The 12,890-nt window shown below is 44.9% G+C and overlaps 1 protein-coding gene across 4 annotated transcripts in view; it reads left to right on the top strand.

Annotated features, from left to right (window-relative positions):
* Window positions 1-12,890, top strand: part of LOC144729575 (la-related protein 4-like) — a 92,533-nt gene that overhangs the window by 1,862 nt on the left and 77,781 nt on the right. The gene's annotated exons all lie outside the window — the stretch shown is intronic.

The following is a 12,890-nucleotide window of genomic DNA, read 5'->3' as shown; positions in this document are numbered from 1 at the left end:
GGTCGGGATTGGTATGGGCGGATCTGGGCTTAAGCCACGGAATAATGACCCGGCATAAATACCTTGTTCAGCGTTTGCTGGGATTAGCAGGGTTTTCTGGGCATGTGTTCGAAACTGTTTAAGGCTGCAGTCTATTTGTTTTTTTTTTCAGGGATTTTTTTGGGGGCTTTCTAAACATTGTCGAGGTTCCAATTTGCACGGGGGGTGGTGACCGGATGGCTGTTTTTTTGGAAGTTGAATTCAAATCGTGACATTTATTAGCAAGCGTCAGAGAAAAAAAAAATCGTCGCGTCTGATGTCATCCGCAATTACAGCCACCTATGTTTGTGTTGCCTGCCCCTGCCCCCTTTATGCTTCCTGATATAGCTGCCGGTTGCGTCTATTAATTACCCACGGTCTCAAGTGTCCAGTGTTACACAACACGACCTGCATCAAATACAATACCCGCACGCTGATTGCTGCGGCAAATGTCACTCTTTAATTCCAGCCTGTCTGCGCGGAGCTGCAACGCAGGAGATCGGACTCTTTGTTTAGAGGAACCCGATGAGCTGTGAAGCTCTTTCCACAGATGGGGCAGTATGGGCACTGGGTCAGCAAGTTACAGCAACAAACAATACAACAGCAAAAATCGGATTGGAGTGCAAAATAAATAAAATGGTAATAAGCAAAATCACTACATATCAATAAATTATGAATACATTACTTATATGGGTCCGATTAATTAAGCTTTGGCAAGGCAGCAAAAAAACTATGACAAAACAGTCCCACATCACACCAAGGTAACACGCAGCCCCTCAATGAAATGTCACATTCACGTTAAAGAGCTTGCTTTATACCCTCAAGTTGATTTAATGCTCTGAGCAATCACTCCATCACCGCCTTCAAATCAGCACGGATCGGGCCCCTCAACTCCATGGGTAGACCTGAGTTATTGGTATAAATTCCACATTCCTATGGCAGACTCCAGTACTCTGCGCAGAACACTCATTAGTACAAACCACTGCAGAGATACGCGCAGAAACACGATTGTGGATTCGACCATCGGTGAAGGTGACCCGGTCGAGTTCAGGTTACTCGAAAATGCGTCAGCGTCGGATGCAGCCAGCTCGGGCTACCGATGCATCCTCCAGCCACGATTGTTCTTATCTCGCCGCCAGGTTTAGAAGCTGCAGTGCAAGTTAAAAGTTGCTCAACGGGCTTCCCGATTATGAAATGTGCCTCTGCCCCACATGATAAGCCACTTTGTTGAGCTATCAATTGTAGTGGCCATGTCGCTTCTCAAAAATAAGTTAATACCTCTGTGGGCTTTGCCTGCTAAGTTAAAACATAGTTTAGTTATATTTGTATATATTTGTTTAAATGATTTGTTTACCTTTCCTATACTTTGAACTCCTATCGCGATTTTGTATTGTTTGTTGTTGCAACGTTCTGACCTCGTGCTCCTACTGGACATCTGTGAAGAAGAGCTTTATAGCTCATCGGATTCCTCCAGTACAAATAAATATTCTCATGGCCTCTCCAAGTCACAGAAGGCCATCTGCGGTTGTAGGTTTTTGCTGATAGGCATGTGCCACCCTTGGCTCTGGGTCCAATGTTCCGCTGGAAAGTGGCCAGGCATCCGCACTATTAGCTGTTACACTTTGTTAAACTCCAACACGGACTACCTACCACCATTTCAAATTGGTTTCCTGCCCGCGTGTAAAATAATTTTCTATTGGCTTTCTCGTCATTTTACACAGCTGGCTGAGATGTGTCATTTATTTCACGGACGAGCTCTGAGCTACTGAGCTGATTGGTTTGTGCAAAGTTGACGGCTGATAAGGGTCTGATAGTTATCAAGATGTGCTGTCTAAGCAGTTATTTAGTGTGTTGAGCCGTTTGCCAACTTGCTACTGTTCCCTTCCATCAATAACGCAGCTTAGTGTAAACAAACTAAATCATGACCGTCTGCTGCCCAGTTTCAATTTTTTTTACTCAGGGTTAAACGTAATGAAATGCTGTAAATTGATAGTTTAATATCTGAATCGTATATGTTGGGCAGTCCATCACTCTATTACTTTCCGTATAAATGTAAACATGACGTAAAGCTCAAGTGTTTTGTTACGGAAGCCTACGCTACCAGCAGCCTTAGGCGACGCCTTAGAACAGTGATGGGCAACCTGGACAAGTCAGTGGGCCACATGAGCAGCCCTCTTTCACCTGAGTGGGCCGCAAGCTTGAAATCGTGCTAGTGCATTAACCACGACCCCATGCATATGTATGTACATATGTTGAACTTCTTTCATACCGTACACTGCCAACCGTGCTCATGGAGGTGCGGGGGGAAGGATAATATACGAAACACAGAAAGCAGTTCTACAGAAATTAGTTTTCAATTTAGATTTAAAAGTGCATAGCTCTAGCGGTTTCCTAATATCAGAAGGAAGAGCGTTCCAGAAGCGCGTCTGAAAGCGCACGATGCAGTGACCCGTCTTCGTGTGCCGGTTAGCCAAAAGCCGCCGCTGCGAGGATGACCGGAGTTTACGCGATGGTTGATGCTCCTTGACGAGATCGGCAAGGTATTGTGGTTCACATTTGTGGCAAGCACTTTGAGCGTATAATGAGGGGGCGACCTTGTAACCCTGACACACTTAGACCAGGCCACCGTGAGTGGCTCCAGAGGGCGGGCAGGTGGGCCTGCAAGACCGCAGGTAGCCCACCACTGCATGAGTCGACTTGCACAAAGTGCCACAACACTTGCGATGCCATAAATTGCTTTTAACACGCTTTTTACTGCCATTCTTGAGAGCTGCAGCTTCACTTATTCGAGGCTCTTTTATGTCGGTGGAGTTTTGGTTCGAGCGATTAGCTCACTTGTGTGAAATTGCACACCTTGCCTTCTGCCCCAAGGGCCTTATCAATATATGCACTCTGCAGTTTGGCAACAAAAAAAGGCACACATTTGTCACCATGAAAACAGCTCATAGACACCTAGTGATTTTGGTGTTTTGCCAGCGTGCTTGGCAATCACATTATATTCCATTGGTCGAAATTTATAGTGCGGCATGAGGTGTTGTTTCACAGTGTACTATAAACAGTAAAGTTGTGTTTTTGTTGTTCTTTTAAATTGAATGTTTACAATCTGATAATTTTCCGCTCAAGTGCCACGGGGTGTCCTGTGCCCATCGTTTTAAGGTGCGAATGGGCTCGTGTTACCTCTTGTGTGTAAAACTAAACCTTACGGGTATACACGATGAACAATGATTTATCTACACATCGTTGTATGTGCAAGTACACAGCACTTGCATAAAAACACACAAACCCATACCTTGCAGTTAATGTAGCGTTCGTAATGGGGAGACTGACCCTGGACATTGAAATGTGGCGTTTGCTTCAACTGCATTTGGGCCCCCAAAAGATAAGCATTGGCCTATGCTCATTTAGGCATGGGAACACTGACTTTTAAAAATTAGAAAACACAAAACTACATGTATAAAAAGATAAAGATATGTAAATTTTCATGTCAGGCTCCTTTTCAGTTATGCATGACCATTTACGACTCTTACAAGCATCTGTTCTTCGCAAGAGGCACCGTCTTTGCAAGCATGCTTCTCCCCAGAACTTGGAATCGATAGTGATTTTATCACTTGCTTTTGCTGCAGGGGATCTGTTTGCGGGAATACCTATATTCCATACTATAGCAGATTTAGCGAACACGTATCTCCACGCCTGAATTTAGGCTTTTGTGTTAAATCACGGCTTCCAAATTTGCATTGCAATCCACCACAGTTCCACGTTTGCCAACCCTTTGCCAAGCTTGTTTTCGAATGCATATGTGGTTGCATGCATCTCGTGAAGACTTACGTTTTGAGCATAGGTTGTAATCGATTGCGAGTTTAGAAAAGCCTTAATTAAATTCACAAAATATGAAAATATCTTTGACTAATTTTCGGAATTATAAGGCACGGTTCGTTTTACAAGTGTGTGAAAAGAGTTGGCCGGTGACATTGTTATTGATGATTGTATTAAAATAAAATTAACATTCTCATTTCGAATCATCACGTAACGCCATGCTGCATGTGAATGAGCCACCATTTCCCCTTGCGGGGAGCGGTGGATAAACGGTTAGCGTGCTGCGCTACCAACCCGGTGACACGAGTTCAATTCCTGCTCATGGCCAACACCAGTCATAATTATCCGAACTGGTCTTGGGTCTCTTCCTTCAAATTTTTGCTTGGGGAGATAAAGGCAGTCGGGTGTGGTGCTGGCCATCCACCCCCTAGCGCACCGACCCGGCCTTCTTAGGTGCTCGCGAACAGCATTTGCCCCAACAGGCTGCTATAGGTTATACAGGGATCGTTGTCTTTGTTGCCTTAATAGCACACGGCTAAATGTGCATGCTGTAAGTGTGCGTGTGGAGCAGTGAGTGGCACAGTCAATTGGGCCACTTTGTTGCAATTCCATCCACCCAGGTTTCATTCCTGCTCATGCACAACAGCAGTGCCGATTGGAACCTGAACTGGCTCCTGGGCCTGCCCGAGATTAACTCATCTTAAAACGAGTACAGTACCCTGGTGCATGACCAAACTCAGTGATGGGGAGACAATGCCTGCCCACACCTCCCCTTGTGTTCCATTTCATATTTAATGGGGAGTCACTCTCAGCATTTTAGAGCCTGTGCAGCTAATTGGGGGGGGGGGATCTTTGTCGTTTGGTGTGTGTGTGTATCTATATTCGTGCCTGCCAAGGCAGTGTGCCATTGCTGAGCTGCCAGAGACTGTTCTGGGCTGAATTGCTGCAAGGCAAATGAATGTTAGCATGACACCGTATATATATTAATACTGTATGCAACATATATGTAGCTTGTAAATCCGACATCAATAAATCAGAGCGCTGAGAAGACTGATTTATTACCATTGGTTTTGGTTTTCAAAGTTTGTTTTCCACTTTTATGGGTTTTATTTTATTTACACTGGATCAATAGAGAATCCTATACTTTGTGAAAACAGTATCATATTAAGACCACAGTAGTCATGCAACATAAAATAAGTCCGTGTACATTTTTACGTGATGTCACACTTTTATTACATTAACATCTCGCCTGGTATGTAGGATGTCGGGGTTTGAATCCCGACCCTGACGCCTGTGTGTTTGGAGCTTGCATGTTCTCCTCGTGGCTGCGTGGATTTTTCTCAGGGACCTCCCTTTTTTTTGCCTACACATTTAGAATCAACATCACGCGTTAAAAGTGTTTGGCTGCTGTAAATTTCCACATGATAAACCACTTTGGGGGGCTATCAATTAAGATAGCCAGGTGACTTCTGAAAAAATAGCTAAAGAGCTTAATGGGTCTATATAGTTAACGTGTTGTGAGCAGTGCTGTGTACAGAGTGGCAGGCGCTGCAGAATGAGCTTCTGTGCTATACGTGAACGGGTATCATTTTGGTCATTGATTCGCAATCTTCGCACACAGACGGGACGGAGCCTAAGTGAGAAATGTCTCGTTTCAAGGGAGGCTCGGCTGAAATACTAGGTCCAGGATACGGCAAAGTACAGTTAATTTTTGGAAATGCTGCCAAACTAGATACGAACTAGAATAAAACATTGCAATTCATGCATCGTAATTCACGCTGCTGCTGGTGAATGACACCCACACGTATGTCAACAAGGTAGTATTATATCAACACGAGCAATGATGTTGTTTTTATGGGACTATTATTTCCAGTCTCAAGATGATGAAAAGAAAAAGAATAGACGTGCACGTTTTACCACACGCATGTGTGGTTAATGCGGACTTGATGCCCTGTGATGGGTGTCTATTTGGTGTTTGAACATCTTAACATCGGTATTCTTGCCGGAAAGGGTAAAGCATCTTTTTCTTTGCATAATTACGTTCCCACGCAAGCCTATACAGTAAAACTCCTGTCGGCTTTTTAAGCGGAGGTGGCCTTGTCTAATTACCAGCAATAAACACTCGTATTATTCGTAACCTGTTATCTGCAATAACTGTGCACAACTCCCTTCCATCGATGAAAGAAACCTCAATTGGGCGGTCCATCAACGTTTGCATCAACGTTGTAACAGATGAGCTTTTTTTCTTCCAGCAATATCCATGGCAGTCTTAGGGTCCTGTCACACATGAGTGAATTGGTTAATGAGGAGAATCGTCCTTATGTTCTCCACAACAACAACAAAACTTGATTATTGCAGATCATATGACTTTTTATGAGCAACTCTAGCCACTAAAACAAAAAAAAATTAAAGTGGAAGATTTTACTGCTGTCCGTGCACGTTTTTTTGCCATTGATTGTGACACGGATAAAACACATTAGGGCACCATGGTGGTGAAATATTAACTCCCTCCGCTGTATGCAGGAGGTCGTGGGTTCGATTCCAACCCTGACACCGGTATATTTGGAGTTTGCATGTTCTCCCCGTGGTCGCGTGGATTTTTCTCCGGATCTTCTGGGTTTTCCATCCACATTTAGAATCAACGTGCATTTAGAGTATTTGGCTGCTGTAAATGTCCATATGATGATAAGCCCACTTCGTTCAGCTATCATTTGTGACAACCAGATGCCTTCTTAAAAATAGCTATGTAGCTGAGTGGGCCTTACCTGGGAACATTCAAATAGTTTAGTTTTAGATTCTTAAGAGAATGAACTTGGGTTGGGCCAAATAAAAATGTTGTGCTTCGGGGCCCAGCCCAACACCCCAGTTCTAGCCCTCACATGGATTGTCATCTTTTTATTAACAATGAAAGAAAGCTCTCAACTTAAATTTCTTTTAAAAAGGTGTAAAAAACAATTATATCCCGCATTGAATCATTTGTCACAGCCAGGTCGCTTCCGAAAAAAAGATATCCAGCTCATTGGGCCTTAACATGTGAAATAAAAATTGTTCAGAGTTTCGTTTTTAGTGTAGAGCCGTGTGCTGCTACAGGCGACTGTGGCGGAGACTGTGTGCGCGCACGTCCTCCAGGGAGTGGCGACCGGGCGTGGCGAACACAGCGGCTCTCCGTGCCATCAAAGTCATCGATGCCGCGGAGAGCAGAACAGCGGCAGACTCACGCCGCCGTCGTCGTTGTTATAGGTTTCGCCTGTCGTTCTTGTATAATCCGTACTGTTGGCGGGCACTGTGTGCGCGTGCCCGTCCTCCTGGGAGTGGCGACCGGGCGTGGCGAAGGCAGTGACCGTCCTCGCCATCGAAGTCATCGACGACGCGCAGAGCAGAAGAGCGGCCGCTCACGCTGCCGTCGCTGTTATCAGCCTCAGCTGTTGTTCTCACCGCTAACCATTGGGCATGCACCGATCCATCCGTTCGTCAATCGAAATGAATTCCGATGCTCGAGGCTTCGCGAACGATGTGAATTATATGCAAACTGTTCGCTCATGCACCGACCTGCAGGCCAGTACTTTAGAATGAACGAGACGTAATGCACGGAATGTACAATACAAAGATGCAGTACACACGAGATGGCAGTGTGTGCTAGAATCCAATAGTGGCACTTTATCAACAGCGCAGGGGAGGGAGGGTGAATCGTTACGTGCCTCATCATTGGGAACGTAAAGAAATTATTGATTTAAATGTGTTGAGACGCAAGATTTGTGTGAATCATATCCATAATACAGTATGTTAATGTTGCAATTAAGCTTACAGAGCCAACATTATGGGCTAATACAAGAAGGGCAATGCATGACGTATATGATAAATAATACAAAGGAGATGGTGCAAATAAATTGCAAGGATGAAACCAGTCCTCTGTTTTGGGTTGTCTCATGCTTATACAGTACTGCTGTCCAACATCACGATCAGCACAATCATCGGCAATTGGCATGGTTGGCTATGTATGGTGCGAAAGCAGTTCAACATACATACATCCGATTGCAACAATTTACATACATCGTATGGCAACAAGCAGAGTTTGTGGTCTAAAAAATAAGGTCTACATTACACATGCAGTGTGGCAATGTCACGTGACATGCAAGCCATGATGGGAGTACTGATTGAGTGGTCGCAATTGTACATTTTTGTGTCTCGAAATCACCTTTGATGTGTATTATTCCTTATGAGTTTACAGAAAGTATGAAAATGTGAACCGCATATGTACTCTACAATACATTACTCTGCATTGTGTATTGTGGGGAGCGGTGGCACAGTGGTTAGCATTACCCGGTCACCAGAGTTCGATTCACGCTCACTACCAATAAAAGTGGCGGTTATTTGAACCGGTCCTTGGCCTCCCCTAGGTTGACTTCACCTTAAATGAGTACCTGGTGTGGTGTGGAAACATCAGCACGTGGGGAGACAAAGACGGCCAGGCATGGTGTTGGCCACCCACCCTGTCGTGTCCCGTGCTAGCCTTAATAGGTGCTCTCTAAATGCACTTGCTCCAAAAGTCTGTTAAAGGCTACATAGGGGATCTTTGTATTTGTATACACTGTATGTTGTACCTATAGCATTATAGCAGAACAGCTCCAATCCGAAGTAGTGTTACGAGAAGTGTTCAGCCTTCCTAAATGGTTGCAATTTTAAAGCGCTTTTTATTTTTCAAGCCTATTTTGTGCCGAAATGATTTCAATTGCCAGACTGGCGTTTAGTTTTGGTTCATAAATAGCCAGCTTGGTTCTGAAAGCCGAATGAAGCCAGTCATGTGGTTTACGGCTTGTACAGTTTGCATCCTTGAAACTCAAAAGCATCAGCCAGTAGCAGATTTGAATGCTGTGCTGTAACTACATGGCTTTAATCACAAGTCTCTATCACCGTGCGTAAGCAGAATTATCCATGCCTACCTTAGTCTTTGTCGAAGGACACATTTCAGGAGCGCGAATGTTCTTTAGGGTTATCTGTTGAATTTTATTGGAGCAAGGTTTGGCCAAAATGTATGGAAGATCTTCTATGCCAGAAGTCCCATTATTGCATGGGGTTGGCTACTCATTTTCTCTTCCTGTGTGCATCTCTTCAGTGCCTCTTCTCCAGTCACTTTCACTGGTGGAAATTAACAATGGGATTCGTTTGAAAGGAATTAATGAAATGCACCGTGTTAACGCCTGCGGTTTTCCCAGCCAATGTTATTATTCAGAATTGATGAACTAAACTATAAAACCTTTTTATTTTACCAAGCAAGGCCTCCCTGAGCTATATAACTCTTTTTCAGAAGCGATCTGGGCACAAATGTTAGCCCCCCGAAGTGGCTTATGTGCAAATTTATAGCAGCCAAATACTCTAAACACATGTTGATTCTAAATGTGGAGGGACAAACCGGAGGATCCGGAGAAAAATCCACCCGACCATGGGGAGAACTTTCAAACTCCAAGGTGAGGTAGTTAACATCTCGCCACCACGGCACCCTGATTGTTGGGTTAGGAGGCCGCGCAATGGTCTAGCCAAATTATGGTCATCTCACCACCCTGACGGCATGTTCTCTCACTTACCTGAAGGTTGTTGACGCAGTTTCCAGTGGAAAGGCATCTCTAAATCGCTACGTTTCGGTTGTCACGACATTGTTCAGCTTACCAGTGAGTTGAAACGACACTCATAATTGGCATATTCAAACGCACGTGCACGTGATGCTTTCACTTGTTTGGTTGTGTCGGACGGCGGAGGTTGACACGTCAAAATGTTTCCAGATCATTACTTGGCCTGAAAGCCAAAAATAAGTTGTGAATGAAAAATGCATGCAGATTGGGGGGAGGGGGAAGCCATGAGTGAGTAGGTTACATTCACGATGGCATAGCTCGGAGTTGACCTTTCAGCCTGTGTAGCAAATGGCTTCAGTCCATAGCATGAGCACATTCCGCTAAAAAGACGCGTGCAGTTATGTACGCACAAAAGTATGTCTGTTGCTTTTTGCATGAGCGTTGTTTTGAGCGCCTGTGGAGTGACACCAGAATTACAGACGTAAACCCACCTCCCTTCACATAAGCTGCCGGACTAATCACAACCCTCTGTTTGTTGTTTGGTAATAAGGTACAAAGATACCATTCTTGTTTAATGTTTTTTGTCGTTGTTGCAAAATTGCATTTCCCCCGATATTAACCCCCAAACCAACTGTTGCCCTTTATGAAAACAAAAAAATGAAGAGAGGTTGCACCATGATTTATTCCTGTTTGCAACGTTTGTATTGTGCGCCAGCCGTACATTAGTAATTGCACCGTTAAGTTAGACAAGTAACCGACGCTGATACGGTGGCAGCTTATTTGATCTTCCCCTTTTTGGGCCGGATGAGAGTGCCATCGTTTTGAAGTGGCGGAGATGGGGGGGTCAATGTTCATATTTGCTCGCTAACCTTTGCGCCAGTGGTGATTATCAAAGCAGACTTTGCATGTGTAGTAGAGTTCACGACTCTTGGACGCCGGAGTTGGAGGCACACGGGTTTATTACACACAGCACGGTTGTGGCATACAACTCTAGAGGGGGTGTCGGCCCCCTCACCCGGCTAGCTGGGGATACACGCGCTAGCTACTTTCTAGCCTGCCTCCTAGTCCTCCTCTAACGGGCTAGGGGAGGCTATCTGGCCCGACACTGGTAAGTCGGGCCCGGTACCCTGAGTCCCAGACCAGCGCTGACAAGAGCACCGGCTCTGGATCTCGGGACCACGCCGCTGGCTCGGTCCTGTTCGGCCCTGATAAGGACGGCGAACCAGGGGAGTCCAGGGCTCTAGCTAAGACGTCTTAAGTCTTCACTGGTTAGCTTAACAAGACTCCCTAGCCCTCCGATACATCCCCTTTTATACCCAACCCCCCGCTGAGGGGTGGGGCCCCGGGGGATCATAACTCCGAATCAGCCCCCCCGGGGTGCCTGGCGCGGACGTCGTAGAGAGCACCTCCCCGTGCACTCACGTAGCCCCGCCCACTGTGTTTGTTTGCCATAAGCTGCCATGCATAACGGGCTCTCTCTCTAACACCCCTACACATGCTTGCGTCTGATGCCAGAGGAAAGTGTGCGTATACGTTTCATGAATGTGCTCCCATTGGTGGAATCGAAGGGGGATGAAACATTTTGTAGATTAATAGGCCTAAAATATATTTAACATCGATTGAACTGTGTGCTTTGCAATTTATATGACGGATGATGAGAATCGATCCGCAGATTATATTATGCCTGAATACTGTAGTATCTTCCAATTATGTGCGAAATTGATAAGAGGCATTTCTTCTCCATTCGGTTTTTTTCATCTTCTAATCCATAAATTAAGGGAACAAGCTGCTTGGTCGTGTAGGCCTATTAAATATACATTGTGTGCATATGTTACCGTACTCTTGCATCATAGCCCTCAGTGATGCCTCATGGAGGTGGCCCACAATACCGAAACGCGTAACATTATGTTATTGCTCTTTCCCCACCAGGCTATAAAGACTCACTTTCTGACGGGTATTGTTTGGAGGATTTGGGTTGAGTTTTTTTTTATTGATGTTGTTTGTGGATGAAACAAGAGTGCCCGGAAAATAAAATACTTATTTAGTACATGCTTGGAGAATCCACCCGAAAGGAAACGTTCGGATAGGTGTGTCACGTGCTTTCTGCACTGCAGTCTACTGGCCGTCTAGAACCATGCCTAGTTGGGTGTTCTACTCAAGTACTGCACATTGTAAAGGCGCAGCACTGAAATACCTTGCTCATGCCACTGCTGGTGGAAGGGTCTCCACTGGAGGGAGCTCTAGAGAGCCTCCCTAGCAGGTGGTTTGGCCTACTCTTCCACACTGGCCAGACCTCTTTGAGGGCGGTGGGAGTACCCACACTTTACCTTACCTTATGCCACCTGCCAGTCGACTGACTGTGACCTACCGATTTATAACTGCTGGGCGGACAGAGGCGGGGCATTGAAGAAAGTTGCCCCATTGTTTCAGTTGCCTCATCAGGAGATGGAATCGAACCGTGACGAGAATCGCAAGTCCAGTTGTGCTAACCACGACACCAAGGAAGCATTTCCCCCATATGCGAGTGCAGGACCGTACAGTAATAATATTTGCCCTGGCCACTAACCCCCCTTCAAAGTGCTGGATTACAGGCGTGTGCTAGAATTCACTCGTTCAAATAACTTGACACATTTTCAAATACTATGGTACGCGTTGAGATTTGTCTTGACATCATTGCCGCTCTTCGTGCATTGTTTATACCCTGCCTTTATGAAGAGGGTTTACCGTGTTGCTTCTTACATTGGCGTCTTATGTTATTTTACCTTGTCAAACTGAACTTTTACTTACTGGACATAACTGATAAAGCGCCTCATAGATCATCGGATTCCTCCAGTCTAAATAAAGATTATGATTCTGACTTTGCTGTGAATGTTTAACCGTGCATTCAGGCTGGCAAGCCATTTCATGAATACAGCACTGAAGTGGAAATGTATAATGACACTGTACAGTACTATATAGCTAAAGTTGTTTAAAGCAATGTATACTACAGTAGAGCAGCAGTTATCCATGACCCAATTCGCTGCTAATTTGATTATCCACTGTTATAATTATATTTGCATCTGTTCTAAGATGTGGGTAATTTTGCGCAATTTAATTAGTATTTACAGTGTCATTGATGATACATTTACATCCTCAATTCATGTAAATTATGACCTGAGGAGAGGCCTTCATCTAGCAGTGGATAGATGATGGCTGACGACGATCACAAATATCCGCAGCAAAATTGATTCTCAAGGTGACTTATTTTAAACACTCCCTGATATTTCCCATTTCGCAAAGAACTCCTGCTGAGGTTGCACACGAGTAGTTTATTGATGCTCAAGCATCTACAACCACTGCCTGATCATGCTGTGGTGAGGGGCATTCCGTGGTTAGGGCAATTCCGCTCACTGGTGGAAGGGTAGGAAGTTCAATATCCTGTCTTGGGTTGAGTCGGCACAAGTCCTCCCTTTGGGGTCCCTAAAGTACATACCAATTTGTTTTTGGAGGTTA

This window comes from Lampetra planeri, chromosome 2 (genome assembly GCF_965212315.1).
Source record: "Lampetra planeri chromosome 2, kcLamPlan1.2.h2, whole genome shotgun sequence".
Lineage (NCBI taxonomy): Eukaryota > Metazoa > Chordata > Hyperoartia > Petromyzontiformes > Petromyzontidae > Lampetra > Lampetra planeri.
The sequence above is the reverse complement of the archived record's forward strand: the minus strand, read 5'-3'. Positions and strand labels throughout refer to the sequence as shown.